Source organism: Eubalaena glacialis, chromosome 17 (genome assembly GCF_028564815.1).
Source record: "Eubalaena glacialis isolate mEubGla1 chromosome 17, mEubGla1.1.hap2.+ XY, whole genome shotgun sequence".
NCBI classification, from domain to species: Eukaryota; Metazoa; Chordata; class Mammalia; order Artiodactyla; family Balaenidae; genus Eubalaena; species Eubalaena glacialis.
Window position 1 is genome coordinate 44,777,327 of NC_083732.1, and position 13,944 is coordinate 44,791,270.

The 13,944-nt window shown below is 34.9% G+C and overlaps 1 pseudogene; it reads left to right on the forward strand.

Annotated features, from left to right (window-relative positions):
- The first annotated feature begins 2,382 nt into the window (after positions 1-2,382).
- The window catches only part of LOC133077040 (ATP synthase F(0) complex subunit B1, mitochondrial-like), a 31,199-nt pseudogene continuing 19,637 nt past the window's right edge, over positions 2,383-13,944 (forward strand).

A 13,944-nucleotide genomic window follows, 5' to 3' on the forward strand; every position in this document is an offset into this window, starting at 1 on the left:
TTGCCCTCTGCACCCCTGTTGCTGCGCTCTCCTCTGTGGCTCCAAATCTTCCCCCCTCTACCACCCACAGTCTCCGCCCAAGAATTGTCTTCTTAGTGTGTGGAAACCTTTCCTCCTTCACAGCTCCCTCCCATTGGTGCAGGTCCTGTCCCTATTGTTTTGTCTCTGTTTTTTCTGTTTTCTTTTGCCCTACCCAGGTACGTGGGGAGTTTCTTGCCTTTTGGGAGGTCTGAGGTCTTCTGCCAGCATTCAGGAGGTGTTCTGTAGGAGTTGTTCCACATGTAGATGTATTTCTGATGTATTTGTGGGGAGGAAGGTGATCTCCGCGTCTTACTCTTCCACCATCTTGAAGCTCCTCCATGTTATATCATTTATAAAATATCATAGTCAAGCTTCCTCTGCATACTTACACAAATTCGCAGGATAATTTATGATTATCTCATACACATGTGACATAGCTATTTTACTGTGAGCTGACATAAAAAGCATAAACGTGTAAATGTGTATTCATTCTGCTATTTCTCTATTACTTTTAAAAGTATTTAGACAAGGTAGTTTCTGGATAGACTCTCCATTAATTACTGGAGACAAAAGCTAAAAGAGTTCCTTTGTGAAAGGGCTGCTTGGTTCTTAGACATCTAGGGAAGTCCTTTATTAATTACACAAATTTTATTTAGTTTACCTCAGTAGATAAGAATTAAAAAGGAATAAAATGATTATACCACTCTGGGGTTGTGGGGGAGAAAAACACTAATGCAAGAACCCTCTCTGTTTAATTACCCAGTATAGTTGCCCTTCACTGAGCCATCAAGGGTGTCAATGCTTTTTTGCACTGTAAGAGCAAAAGGTGACCTACAGAATTTATAAACCATATTATCTTTCTTGAATCTCTTTAAGTACATTTCCAAAGTATTGATGTTTATATGAAATACTCTAATTTCAAAGTGTGTGACAAATCAGCTGCTAAAAGGAGGGATGATTGCCAGCTCTCATAAGAAAGACATATTTCAATTTTATTTTATTTTATTTTGCTCTTTTCATGGCAGTGTAACTTCTTCCCAATCAGTTGTGGAGTAGTTTCATTCTGTTTATCAGGATAATGAAAGTCTCAACATTTCTTCTTTCAGGGAAAAGCGGCTGGAAAGAAATAAAATGAGAAATGTTTTCTTGTTCTTTTGTGAATTTTATAGAGACAGTAACTTGGCACAGACCCATGTTTCCAACATCTTACCCCTAAGGAGCTAGTTAGTGTAAAAAAAGAAAAAGAAAAAACCCACTTGGGCAAATACAGGCACCAATTCCCTCTCTCAAAAACTAGAGGAGAGAAAACAACCCATGTTTTATAGTGTATTACCTGCAAGTGCAGACGTGACTGTGGTAATCTCACTTTCGTTGCCCACAGACTATAAAATATTTATGGAGACAATGTGATTTGGGTCAAGACATTAAATAAAGTAAAAGTTGCTTTATTCAATATGTGATGAACAGTATCCATGTTACAAACCATTGGGAAAAGTGTTCAAATGAAAAAAATATGCTTAAAACAAATTAATCTGTTCAATGTTCATAAATGTTTTAAGAAATGCAGACAAACGAGTCTTGAAATCCATATTTATTGTATACAGTTGAAAAACTAATAGTATTTATTTAATCCAGAGGGGGAAGCAACTCAAAATTTGGCTTTTAATGGTCAAGAGGAAATATTTTTCCTAAGAAATTACCAAAGTGTTTGTTGTCAACCAAGCTACAATAGGGTTATAACTCTTCTCTTGGCAAATAGCTAATGTTATTAGTCTAACATTGATTTATAAAGAATAGGTTCCTTCCAAACCTGCAGAAAATCTTAAGTCCTGACTAAAAACACTGTCTAGATTGAAAGAATGTGTGTGTGAGAAGTGCAAAGCCGAGTGTTAACTTGAGACTTGTGTATTGCTCCGTGGCTATTATGCAGCAAATTAGGTAATATATTCACTCAGGGATATTATCTGGTGCTGATTAGGGTCAAACTGTGGGGTCTTGCTCTGCTGGGTCATTCTCTAATCTGTATTCATGATGGAAAAAAAAAAAGCTTCATAATTTAAACAGAGAAGTAAAACACAGCTACCTAGTTTAATGGTTTTTATGAAATCTGCCCCTTGAAGCCTACGTTCTGGGTTAGTCAGTGAACTTAAGGTCAAGTTGATGGTGACAGTTTCACTCACTCACTCATTCAATGTTTGCTAATTATTTATAAATTCCTTCCTTGAGAAGAAACAGAGATATCCATTTTCACCAAAGCAAACTTCATATAGGTATGAATCCAAATTCAGTCTCAAGCATTATGCAAATGAGTGTATGCTTTGCTTTCTTGTTTGTGTAAATGAAAGATGTGGAAAATCCTACATGACCCAGTTCAGGTAAGCTTGAGTCTAACTTCAGGGTAATATTAATAATAAAGCCAACATTTATTAATAGCCAACAAGATAATACATATTGGGCCTGTACTAGCTGCCAGGCACTGTACTAGGTGCTTTCTTTAAGTTATCGAAGTGGTTTAAATAATTTTTAGGTTTGAGCGAATCATAAAATTTAATATAATATAACATGGCAAGGAAACCTGTTTGTTTTTTCTGTTCTTTATGGGCACGAGGCTTTGTGAAGCATCACCAACTAATCATAGACATGATGCCTACCAGTGAGAGGGTTTCATGGAAGACTAAAAGAATATATGCAAAAATAGTGCTAAAGTTATTAAATCATTACAGTTCAAAGGAAATTGAAATGTTAAATGCCAATAATTGTCCTTTTAGTGGTACATTTCCTTTGCATTCATATAGCACTCTAGATTATGAAACAGACAAACTGAAAAACATTAGAATCTGAGGTTGGAAAATGAAGGGTTAAGTGACAGTAAATTTTTATATTCTACTTATAAAAATATTTCTTATCCCAAATGCTCCATGTGCTTACGGTTCTTCCAGATCAATCAAAACAGAAAGAACAAAAAATAAACTAATATGTTTAATTTTTTTTGGCAGTCTTTTTCTATTCCAGTGGTTGGTTCAGCCTGACACTTGCTTTTATACAACCTGTGAGATAATTGCGGTTTTAAAATTTTTAAATGGTTGGAAAAAAATTTAAGAAAAATAATACTTAATTACATGTGAAGTTATAGAAAATTCAAAGTTAAGTATCTACAAATAAAGTTTTATAGGAATACAGCCATGCTTATTCATGTACATATTATCTATTGTGATTTTGTGCTATAACAGCAGAGTTGTGTAGCAGCAACAGGGAATGTAAGGCCCCAGAAGCCTAAAATATTTAGTAACAAGATCATTAAGAAAAAGTTGGTTATCTCTATTCTAACCCAATAAAATGATAGGCTCATTGCTAACTTGTACTAAGTCCAACTAGTTGTTTGAGACCCATCTTCAATGCGACACACCTGGTTGTCAAGAACTGTGAAGGGTTTGATATTTTACTCATAAGCTTGAAAGTTTGCCTGACACATTTCATGAATGCAAGTAGAGGACATGAAACTCCTGGGTCAGGGACAAAAGACAGTTTACTACTCAGCATTAGCAGTAGCCAGAGTATCAGCATTTCTGAGCTGGTTTTCCAAGCCCCAAAGGGTCAGATGATTACTGCATACAGGGTGGGTGGGTTGAATTGCAGGAAAAGAACTCTGAGCTTAAAGATCTGGAATCTTTCATACTTGATAGTAGGCATGACTGCGTTTTTCTCCAGAAAAGGGTGCTATCTGTATCCTCCAAGGCCATTTACACTACAATCATCATTGAAAACAAAGGAACAATGGTAAGTCAGTGCCTCACTTGCAAGACATGAAGAAATACAAGAGAGTTATTCTGAATCATTTCCAACACTGATTATTTTTGTTACCTTTAGTTATGAAGCCAAATAAATATTGCAAAACTGTTTAGGAAAATAACTGAAAAATCAGAATTGTACTTGAAAAATTTCAACAATGCAAATAATTTTAATTTTTATCCATAATTGTTAAAAAGTCATTTAGATAGGTAACACAAAATGGGAAATGGATGTTTTTTTTATCAATTTTGGAATACACATTCAGGCCTGTATAGCTCAAAATCAAATCTCTCATTCTTTCAAATATGTAGTAAGCTGTACTGTTTACTTTATAGTGGAATTGTTTACCTTCTCTGTGGTTTGATTTTCAGAATGGAATTTTATTATTTGATAGAATTTAACAATTTTCAGAAATTATGGTTTTAAAGATTACTCATGCTATTGTGTTTCCCTGTGGCTATTAGAATTCTCATGGAAATGTTTCATTCCCTTATCTCCAAAGTAGAAATTCATTGTTAGCTCACTGTTTACCAGCAGTCTGCAAGGGCACTAAACTATAGCCCTAGACTGGAATCCGTGATCAGGGAAGTCAGGCTGGCAAGGAGGCTGCATCAGAATCATAAAATAAGAGAAGACACGTCTTTCGAAAGTACAGTGCACTCCTTCACAAACACTGGCTTCCTTCCACCAGTTTCTGTCTTAGAAGGTAAACACTCAGACAGGTAAATACTCAGAGAAGTAAATGATATTAAGGGTTTGACAAAACAGCTCTGGGAATCCAAGTCCATTTAAAGAAAGTAACATATTATCTCCTAAATACGTTGAAAAATAATTTAATAATTTAAAATAATAGAATGTAGCTTTGCTAAACATGTTATCTTCTTGTTGTCTAAGGATCAGTTGTTCCTGAATGAGCCAGTTGGACAATACATTTTGTGTTCCTTTCCATTGGGCTGTCCAAAGACTCTAAAAGACTGACTGCTTTGGGATTTGCTTTTCTTGAATAGACATCAGTAGGGTATAACCCCAAACTGTTTTATTTATACATATATTTTTTTCTTTTTTGCCAGCATTTTCTTTTCCAATTAATTATTACTAGAAGTAAATAAAACAATTTTTAAAACAAATTAGTCTCAATCACAAATAGCATACTATTAAAATGTCCTTTTAAAATGGCTGTTTTACTTTAATTTTTCTGAAAGTGAAAAAAAAAAAAGAAACGTTACAAACTGAAACTGTCTGAAGTCAGGTAATTGGTGAGGCAAATACTTTTTTTCTCATCACTGTTACTGATTGAAGGCAAGTTTTGAGATGCTTTAAATCATAAAGCCTTTAAGATATATTGAATTAAATTTTTGGATCACCTTGGTGACAGTGCTCTGAAAGGAATTTTACATCATCAGTCCCCCCAAATTTAGTGGTAGAAATAGCTTCTGATCAGTTCTTTGGAACATTGACAGGTGAGAAGTGAAAGTGAGAAGTCTGGGACACCGTATTTAGGTAGTTTTTTAATCTTGAAGTTGAGGAATGTCATTTATACATAACATCTTGTATTTTGTGGTAATGAGACTTCGGGGTGATATTTTCCAGTTAAATACACTGACCTCCTCCAACTCCCAGAAATCCTGCTCCTGACAGATAGTGGAAGTTGGATGACTATAGCTTCATGTATTTCACCTTCCAAAAGGTAGACACTATTCTTTTTGTTTCCTTCCAGATTTATTGAGATATAACTGACACATAGGACTGTATAAGTTTAAGGTGTACAGCATAATGATTTGATTTACATACATCATGAAATGATTACCACAATAAGTTTAGTGAACATTCATCATTTCATATAGATACAAAATTAAAGAAATAGAAATTTTTTTTCCTTGTGATGAGAACTCTCAGAATTTACTCTCTTAGCTTTCATTTATAATATATAGTAGTGTTAATTATATTTATCATATTATACATTACATCCCTAGTACTTGTTTATCTTATAACTGGAACTTTGTACCATTTGAACTACCCTCTCCCCCACCCCCTCCTCTGGAAATCACAAATCTGATCTTTTTCCATGAGTTTATCTGTTTGTTTGTTTTTGAAGTGTAAGTGGCTTCCAACACTCTGATAGTTCCTTGAACACAATATAGTGATTCGCTATTTCTATACATTTCAAAATGATCACCATGATAATTTAAATTATCTGTCACCACAGAAGAATATTACATAGTTATTGACTATTTTCTCCACACTGTACGTTTCATACCAGTCACTTATATTGTAGTAACTGGAAGTTTGTACCTCTTAATCTCCCTCACCTATTTCTCTCCTCCCCCAAACCTCCTCCCCTTTAATTATCACCTATTTGTTCTCTGTATATATGACTGTTTCCATTTGTTCATTTGTTTTGCTTTTTAGATTCTGCATATAAGTGAAAACATACAGTATTTTTCTTTATCTGTCTAACTTATTTCACTTAACATAATGCCTTTTAGGTCCATCCATATTATTACAAATGGCAAGATTTCATTCTTTTTTATGGCTGAGTAGTATTCCACTACATCCATCCATCCATCTATCCATCTATCCATCTATCTATCTATCTATTTATCTATCTATCTATCTATCTATCTATCTATCTATCTATCTAATCTCCTTCTTTATTCATTTATTAATTGATGGGCACTTAGGTTGCTTCAATATCTTGGCTATTATAAATAATGCAGCAGTGAACATAAGGATGCATATATCTTTTCAATTTTTCTTCCAATACATATCTAGAAGTGGAATTGTTGGATCGTATGATGCTTCTATTTTTAATTTTTTGAGGAACCCATACTGTTTTCCATAATGGATGCTCCAACTTACAGTCACACCAACAGTGAACAAGGGTTCCCTTTTCTCCACATCCTCCTCAACACTTCTTTTTTCTTGTCTTTTTTGATAATGGCTATCTTAACAGGTGTGAGGTGATATCTCATGGTGATTTTGATTTGCATTTCCCTGATGATTAATTATGTTGAACATCTTTTCATGTACCTGTTGACCATTTATATGTCTTCTTTGGAAAAATGTCTATTCAGGTCCTCTGCCCATTTTTTAATCAGATTTTTTTTTTTTTTTTGATGTTGAGTTGTATGAGTTCTTTGTATATTTTGGATATTAACCCCTTGTCAGGTATATTATTTGCAAATATCATTTTCCATTAGGTAGGCAAGATTTTCTTTCTGTTGATAAGTTTCTTTTGCTGTGCAAAAGGTTTTTAGTTTGAGGTGGTCTCACCATTTTGCTTTTGTTTCCCTTGCCTGAGGAAACAGATCCAAAAAAATATTACTAAGACCAATGTCAAAGAGTGTACTGCATATGTTTTTTTCTAGGAGTTTTATGGTTTCAGGTATTAACTTAAAGTCTTTAATCCATTTTGAGTTTATTTTTGTGGTGTGAGAGAGTTGTCCAGTTTGGTTATTTTGCATGTAACTGTCCAGTTTTCCCAACACCATTTATTGAAGAGGTTATATTCTTCCCATTGTATATTCTTGCCTCCTTTGTCATAGATTAATTGCCTATGTAAATGTGTGTTCATTTCTGAACTATTCTGTTCTGCTCTGTATTCTGTTCCATTGGTCTATGTGTCTGTTTTTGTGCCAGTACCACACTGTTTTGCTTCCTGTAGCTTTGTGGTATAGTTTGAAATCAGAGCCCATGATACCTCCAGCTTTGTTCTTCTTTTCAAGATTTTTTTTTTTTTTTTTGGCTAGTTGGGGTCTTTTGTGTTTCCGTACAAATTTTAGAATTATTTGTTCTAGTTCTGTGAAAAATGGCATTGGTATTTTGATAGGGATTGCATTCAATCTGTAGATTGCCATGGGTAGTATGGTCATTTTAATAATATTGATTCTTGCAATCCATGAGCACAGTATATCTTTTCATTTGTTTGTGTCATCTTTAATTTCTTTCCTCAATGTCTTTTAGTTTTCTGAGTACAGGTCTTTTACCTCCTTAGTTAGATTTATTACCAGGTATTTTATTCTTTTTGATGAGATTGTGAATGGGATTGTTTCCTTAACTTCTGTTTCTAATAGTTCATTGTTAGTGTATGGAAATGCAATAGATTTCTGTATATTAATTTTGTATCCTGCAAATTTACTGAATTCATTGATGAGTTCCAGTAGTTTTTTGGTGGCATCTTTAGGATTTTTTATGTATAATAATGCATCATCTGCAAACAGTGATAGTTTTACTTTTTCCTTTCCAATTTGGATTCCTTTTATTTATTTTTCTTGTCTGATTGCTGTGGCTAGGACTTCCAATACTCTTTTAAATAAAAGTGGTGAACGTGGGCATCCTTGTCTTGTTCCTGATCTTAGAGGAAATACTTTCAGCTTTTTACCACTGTGTATGATGTTAGCTGTAGGCTTGCCATACATGGCCTTTATTATGCTGAAGTATGTTCCCTCTATACCCCTTTTGTTGAGAGTTTTTTAATCAAAAATGGATGTTGAATTTTGTCAAAAGCTTGTTCTGCATCTATTGAGATGATCATATGGGTTTTATTCTTCAATTTGTTAATGTGGTGTATCACATTGATAGATTTGCAGATATTGAAAAATCCTTGCATTCCTTGGTTAAATTTCTCTTGATCATGGTATGTAATCCTTTTAGTGTATTTTTGGGTCCAATTTGCTAATATTTTGTTGAGGATTTTTGCATCTATGTTCACCAGTGATATTGGCCTGTAATTTTCTTTTAGTGCTGTCTTCATCAGGGTTTTGTACCAAGGTGATGCTGGCCTCATAGAATGAGTTGGGAAACCTTCCTTCCTCTGCATTTTTTGGAATAGTTTGAGAAGGATAGGTGTCAACTCTTCTCTAAATGTTTGGTAGAATTCACCTGTGAAGTCTTCTGGTCCTGGACTTTTGTTTTTTGGGACTTTTAAATTACTGATTCGATTTAATTACTGATAATTATTCTCTTCATATTTTCTATGTCTTCCTTATTCAATCTTGGGAGATTGTACATTTCTAGGATTGGCCCATTTCTTCTAGGTTACTCATTTTATTGGTGTATGATTGGTTGTAGTAGTCTCTTATGATCTTTTGTATTTCTGTGGTGTTGGTTGTAACTTCTCTTTCATTTTTGACTTTGTTGATATGGACCCTTTTTTTCTTGATGAGTCTGGCTAAAGTTTTATTAATTTTGTTTGTCTTTTCAAAGAACCAACTCTTAGTTTCATCAGTCATTTTTTTTTTTTAAGTCTCTATTTCATTTATTTCTGCTCTTATCTTTATGATTTCTTTCCTTCTATTAACTTTGGATTTTGTTTGTTCTTTTCCTAGTCCATTTAGGTGTAAGGTTAGGTTGTTCATTTGAGAATTTTCGTGTTTCCTGAGGTAAGCTTGTATTGCTGTAAATTCCCTCTTAGAACTGCTTTTAATGCTTCCCATTGATTTTGGATCATTTTGTTTGGTTTTTATTTGTCTCCAGATATTTTTGGATTTCTTCTTTGTTTTCTTCAGTAATGCATTTGTTGTTTAGTATCATATTGTTTAGTCTTCAAGTGTTTGTGTTTTTTGCAGTTTTGTTCTTGTGGTTGATTTCTAGTCTCATTGCATTTTGGTTAAGAAAGATGATTGATATAATTTCAGTATTTTTAAATTTACTGGGACTTGTTTTTTGGCCTACCATGTGATCCATCCTGGAGAAAGTTCCTTGTATAATTGAAAAGAATGTATATTCTGCTGCTTTTGGATGGAAAGTTCTATATGTGTCTATTAAGTCTATCTTGTCTAACGTGTGTTTTAAGGTCAATGTTTCTGTGCTGATTTTATGTTTGGATGACTTGTTCATTGCTGTAAGTGGGGTGTTAAAGTTTCCTACTATTTTTGGGTTACTTTTAATTTTTCCCTTTATGTCTGTTAATATTTGCTTTATGTATTTAGATGGTCCTATGTTAGGTACATATATATTTACAATAATTATATTTTCTTCTTGGATTTATCCCTTGATCATTATGTAATGTTCTTCTTTGTCTCTTGTTACAGTCTTTGTTTTAAAGTCTACTTTGTCTGATGTAAGTATTGCTATCCCATCTTTCTTTTCATTTCCATTTGCATAAAATATCTTTTTCCAACCCTTCACTTTCAGTCTGTGTTTTTCTTTAGATCATTAATGAGTCTCTTGTAAGCAGCATATATATGAGTGCTGTTTTCGTGTCTATTTAGCTACTCTACGTCTTTTGGTTGGAGCATTTAGTCCATTTATATTTAAAGTAATTATTGATATGTATGTACTTATTACCATTTTGTTAATTGTTTTTACTTTGTTTTAGTGGTTCTTTTATTTTCCTTTCTTCTTCTTTTGCTCTCTTCCCTGTGATTTGATGACAACCTTTAGTGATATGTTTGGATTTTTTTCATGTGTGTGTGTGTATCTAGTATAGATTTTTGGCTTGTGGACACTAGGAGTTTATATATAGCAATCAGTATCTATATACGTTTCTATATCTATATGGTTATTTTAAGTTGCTGATCTCTTAAGTTCAAACACATTTTAACAACCCTGTATTTTTACTCCCCACCCTACCAATTTACTGTTTGTGGCATTACATTTTGCATCCTTTTGTTTTGTGTATCCCTTAACTACTTATTGTGGATATAAAAGATTTTACTACTTTTGTCTTTAACCATCCTACTAGCTTTATAAGTTGATTGATCTACTACATTTGCTGTATATTTCCCTTTAACAATGAGATTTTTCCTTTTATAATTTAATATTTCTAGTTTCAGCCTTTTCTTTTTAGTTTGGAGAAGTCCCTTTAGCTTCTTGTAAAACTGCTTTGGTGGTGCTTTTAGCTTTTGCTTGTCTGTAAAACTTTTGATCTCTCCTTCAAATCTGAATAAAGCCTTGCCAAATAGAATACTCTTGGTTGAAGGTTTTTTCTTTCTTTCATCACTTTAAGTATATTGTGCCACTCCCTTCTGTCCTGCAGAATTTCTACTGAAAAGTAAGCTGATAGCCCTTTATGAGTTCCCTTGTACACAGTGTTGCATTTTCCTTGTTGTTTTTAATATTTTCTCTTTATCTTTAATTTTTGCCATTTTAATTATGATGTATCTTGGTGTGGTTTTCTTTGGAAACCTGTTTGGGACTCTCTGTGCTTCCTGGACCTAGATGTCTGTTTTCTTTCCCAGGTTAGGAAAATTTTCAGCTATTATGCCTTTAAATATACTTTCTGCCCCTTTCTCTCTCTCTTCTTCTTTTGGGACCCCTATAATGTCAATGTTAGTTCACTTGATGTTGTCCTAGAACATCTCAAACTGCCCTCATTTTTTAAACTCTTTTTTTTCTTCTGTTCAGCTTAAGTGATTTCCACTACTCTGCTTTCTTGTTTGCTGATCTGTTCCTCTGTATCATCTAATCTACTGCTTCTTCCTTCTAGTGTATTTTTTATTTCAGCTATGTATTCTTCAGCTTTGATTGGTTCTTCATTACATTTTCTAACTCTTTGTTTAAAACTTCTAACTTCTTCCTCTGTTCATCTAATCTTCTCCCAAGTCCTTTGGACATCTTTATGATCATTACCTTAAACTCTTTATTGGGTAGATTGCTTCTCTACTTCACTTAGTTCTCCTTCTGGGGTTTTATCTTGTTCCTTCATTTGGAACACATTTCTCTGTTGCCTCATTTTGTCTTATTTGCTGTTTTTATTTCTGTGTATTTTTATGTAGGTTGGTTACATTTCTTGATCATGGAGGAGTGGTCTTATGTAAGAAATGTACTATGGGGCTCAGAAGCACCCTCACCTCTGATTATGAGAGCTATATGTTTTGGGGGTGCTCTTTATGTGGGCTGCAGGTGTCCTTCTGCTGTGGCCAGGCCAACTCCTGTGAGCATGCCGATAGGTGTGGCTGGGCCCTGGTCCAATTGGTTGTCAGACCTTGCCTTGTGTGGAGACTGCCTGCTGCTGGTGGGTGGGGCTGGGTCCTGGCACTAATAAGCTTGAGGAAGGATTTCAAAATAGCACTTAACAGCATTAGTGTTCCTGTGGTGGGATGAGCTTCTCAACATGGCTGCTACCAGCATGTATGTCCCCAGGGTGAGCTTTAATTGCCTCCTGCCTCACTGGGAGGCTCTGAAGGATCACCAAGTGGGTATGTCCCAGGTTCCTTTCAGATTACTGCTGCCCTGGGTCTCACAGTGTGTGAGATTTTATGCATTCCTTTTAAGAGAGGAGTTTCTATTACCCATAGACCTGTGGCTCTCCCGAATGTAAGTCACACGGGCCTTCAAAGCCAAATATTCTGACGGTTCCTCTTCCTGGTGCCAGACCCCCTGGCTGGGGAGCCTTATGTGGAGCTTGGATTCCTTGCTCCTTGGGGAGAACCACTTCAATTGTAATTATCCTCCTTTTTGTGGGTTGCCTACCCAGAAGTATGGGTCTTAACTTTATGTGTCTCTGCCCCTCCTACCTGTTTTATTGTGGTTTCTTCTTTATATCTTTAGCTGTAGGAGATCTTTTCTGATAGTATTCAGGTTGTTCTCATGGATAGTTTCTCTGTAAATTCTTACAATCTTGGTTTCCCTGTGGGAGGAGGTGGGGTCAGAGTCTTCCTTTACTGCCATTTTGGCCACTCACTAAGAACAGAAGCTATTCTACCTGGAGCTTGCTGACAGCATCTGAAAATTCTTTGTCACATATTTTATTGGAGGGAAGTCATGTTGAAGTCAGTAGTGACATGGAGAGAGTCTCAGCAATTTATGGAATCAAAGTTGTTTGGTTTTGATATTCATTTTTGCTTGGGTTCTAAATAGTACACATTATTTCCACCCAGAAGACATTACACTGGTATATCATGATGTATGGCAGCTTAACCATTCCGAATGGATTCTATTCTAGCCTTAAAAATTCTATTATTTGAAGTTTTAAAATGACTTACGTTTTAGTTTTCAGTTTCACATTGAGAATTCTAAGATGAACAGTGATTTAAAAAATATTTAAAGTCTACAGAGACACAGACAATATTTTCTTAATAAAACATGAGTTGGTGGATTTTTTTCCCATTCTTAGCTAATTTTTCAAGACAAATCACTCTACCTTTGAAACTGTATGCTCATACCTACTGGGTTAAAATAAGGCAAAAGGTGATTAATTAAGACCCTTTAGCTTAGTATGCAGAACAATAGGAAAACTACAGATGAGAAAACAGCTGCTGACATCTTCCTTTGACTGAACATCACTCAGATGTATTTAAGGACTAGAATGATCAGTGAATTTTAGATGTCATGGGCTGAAAATTTACTGCATTAAACACATGAACCCCCCTGAATTTACACATACAACCCATGAAGAGACATGAAAGACAGTTGCACCTGCTCAGAAGACTCTTAACACGTCTCTTTACCCTCCTACCAATCATTTCTTAGTCCCAACACCCTCTTATTCCCTCCTCCCACAGTAAATATCCCACACAAAAGCTGATTGGGGAGACAGAACTGAGCCTTGCCTTCTGTCTCTTTGCTTGGCCACTCTACGTTAAAGCCTTTTCTCTCTGCAAAAGACCGTTGCCTTGGTATTTGGACTTTCCATTGCACAGTGTGAAACGAGCCCACTTGCTCAGTTACACCATCCAAGAAGTAGCTAACACTGTATGTTTATCTTCAGAATACTCGAATGCTAGGGATTTGACATAGAGATGTTTGAGAAAAGCAAAGACAAAGGCATAAATGTAGGAAATAGTAGGACATATTCATACAAGGAGTTTAGTATGATTGGAGCATAAAGTCTGTGTGTGAGAGAGAAATAAGACTTGAAAGGTAGCCAGAGGTAAAAGCTTGAATCATCTTAGGTTGAGAAGTGATTTGATCACTTTTAAGTTTTAGGAAGCTTAAACATGCTGCTGTTGTGTGAACGACAGATTGGAAGGGTGCTAAGCAGATGAACTGGAAGCTAACTGGGAATGATTTGTAATAACTATGGCATGAATCAAGGTAGCACCAGTTAAAACAGACTGTGGAGTTTCATATGAAGGTATTTAGGAGATAGAATGAATGGGTTCCATAACTGATTAGATGTGGGTGTAATAGAGAAGGACTAAGATGAATACCAGGACAACTAATTGTACAGAAGTTCCATTAACAGATATG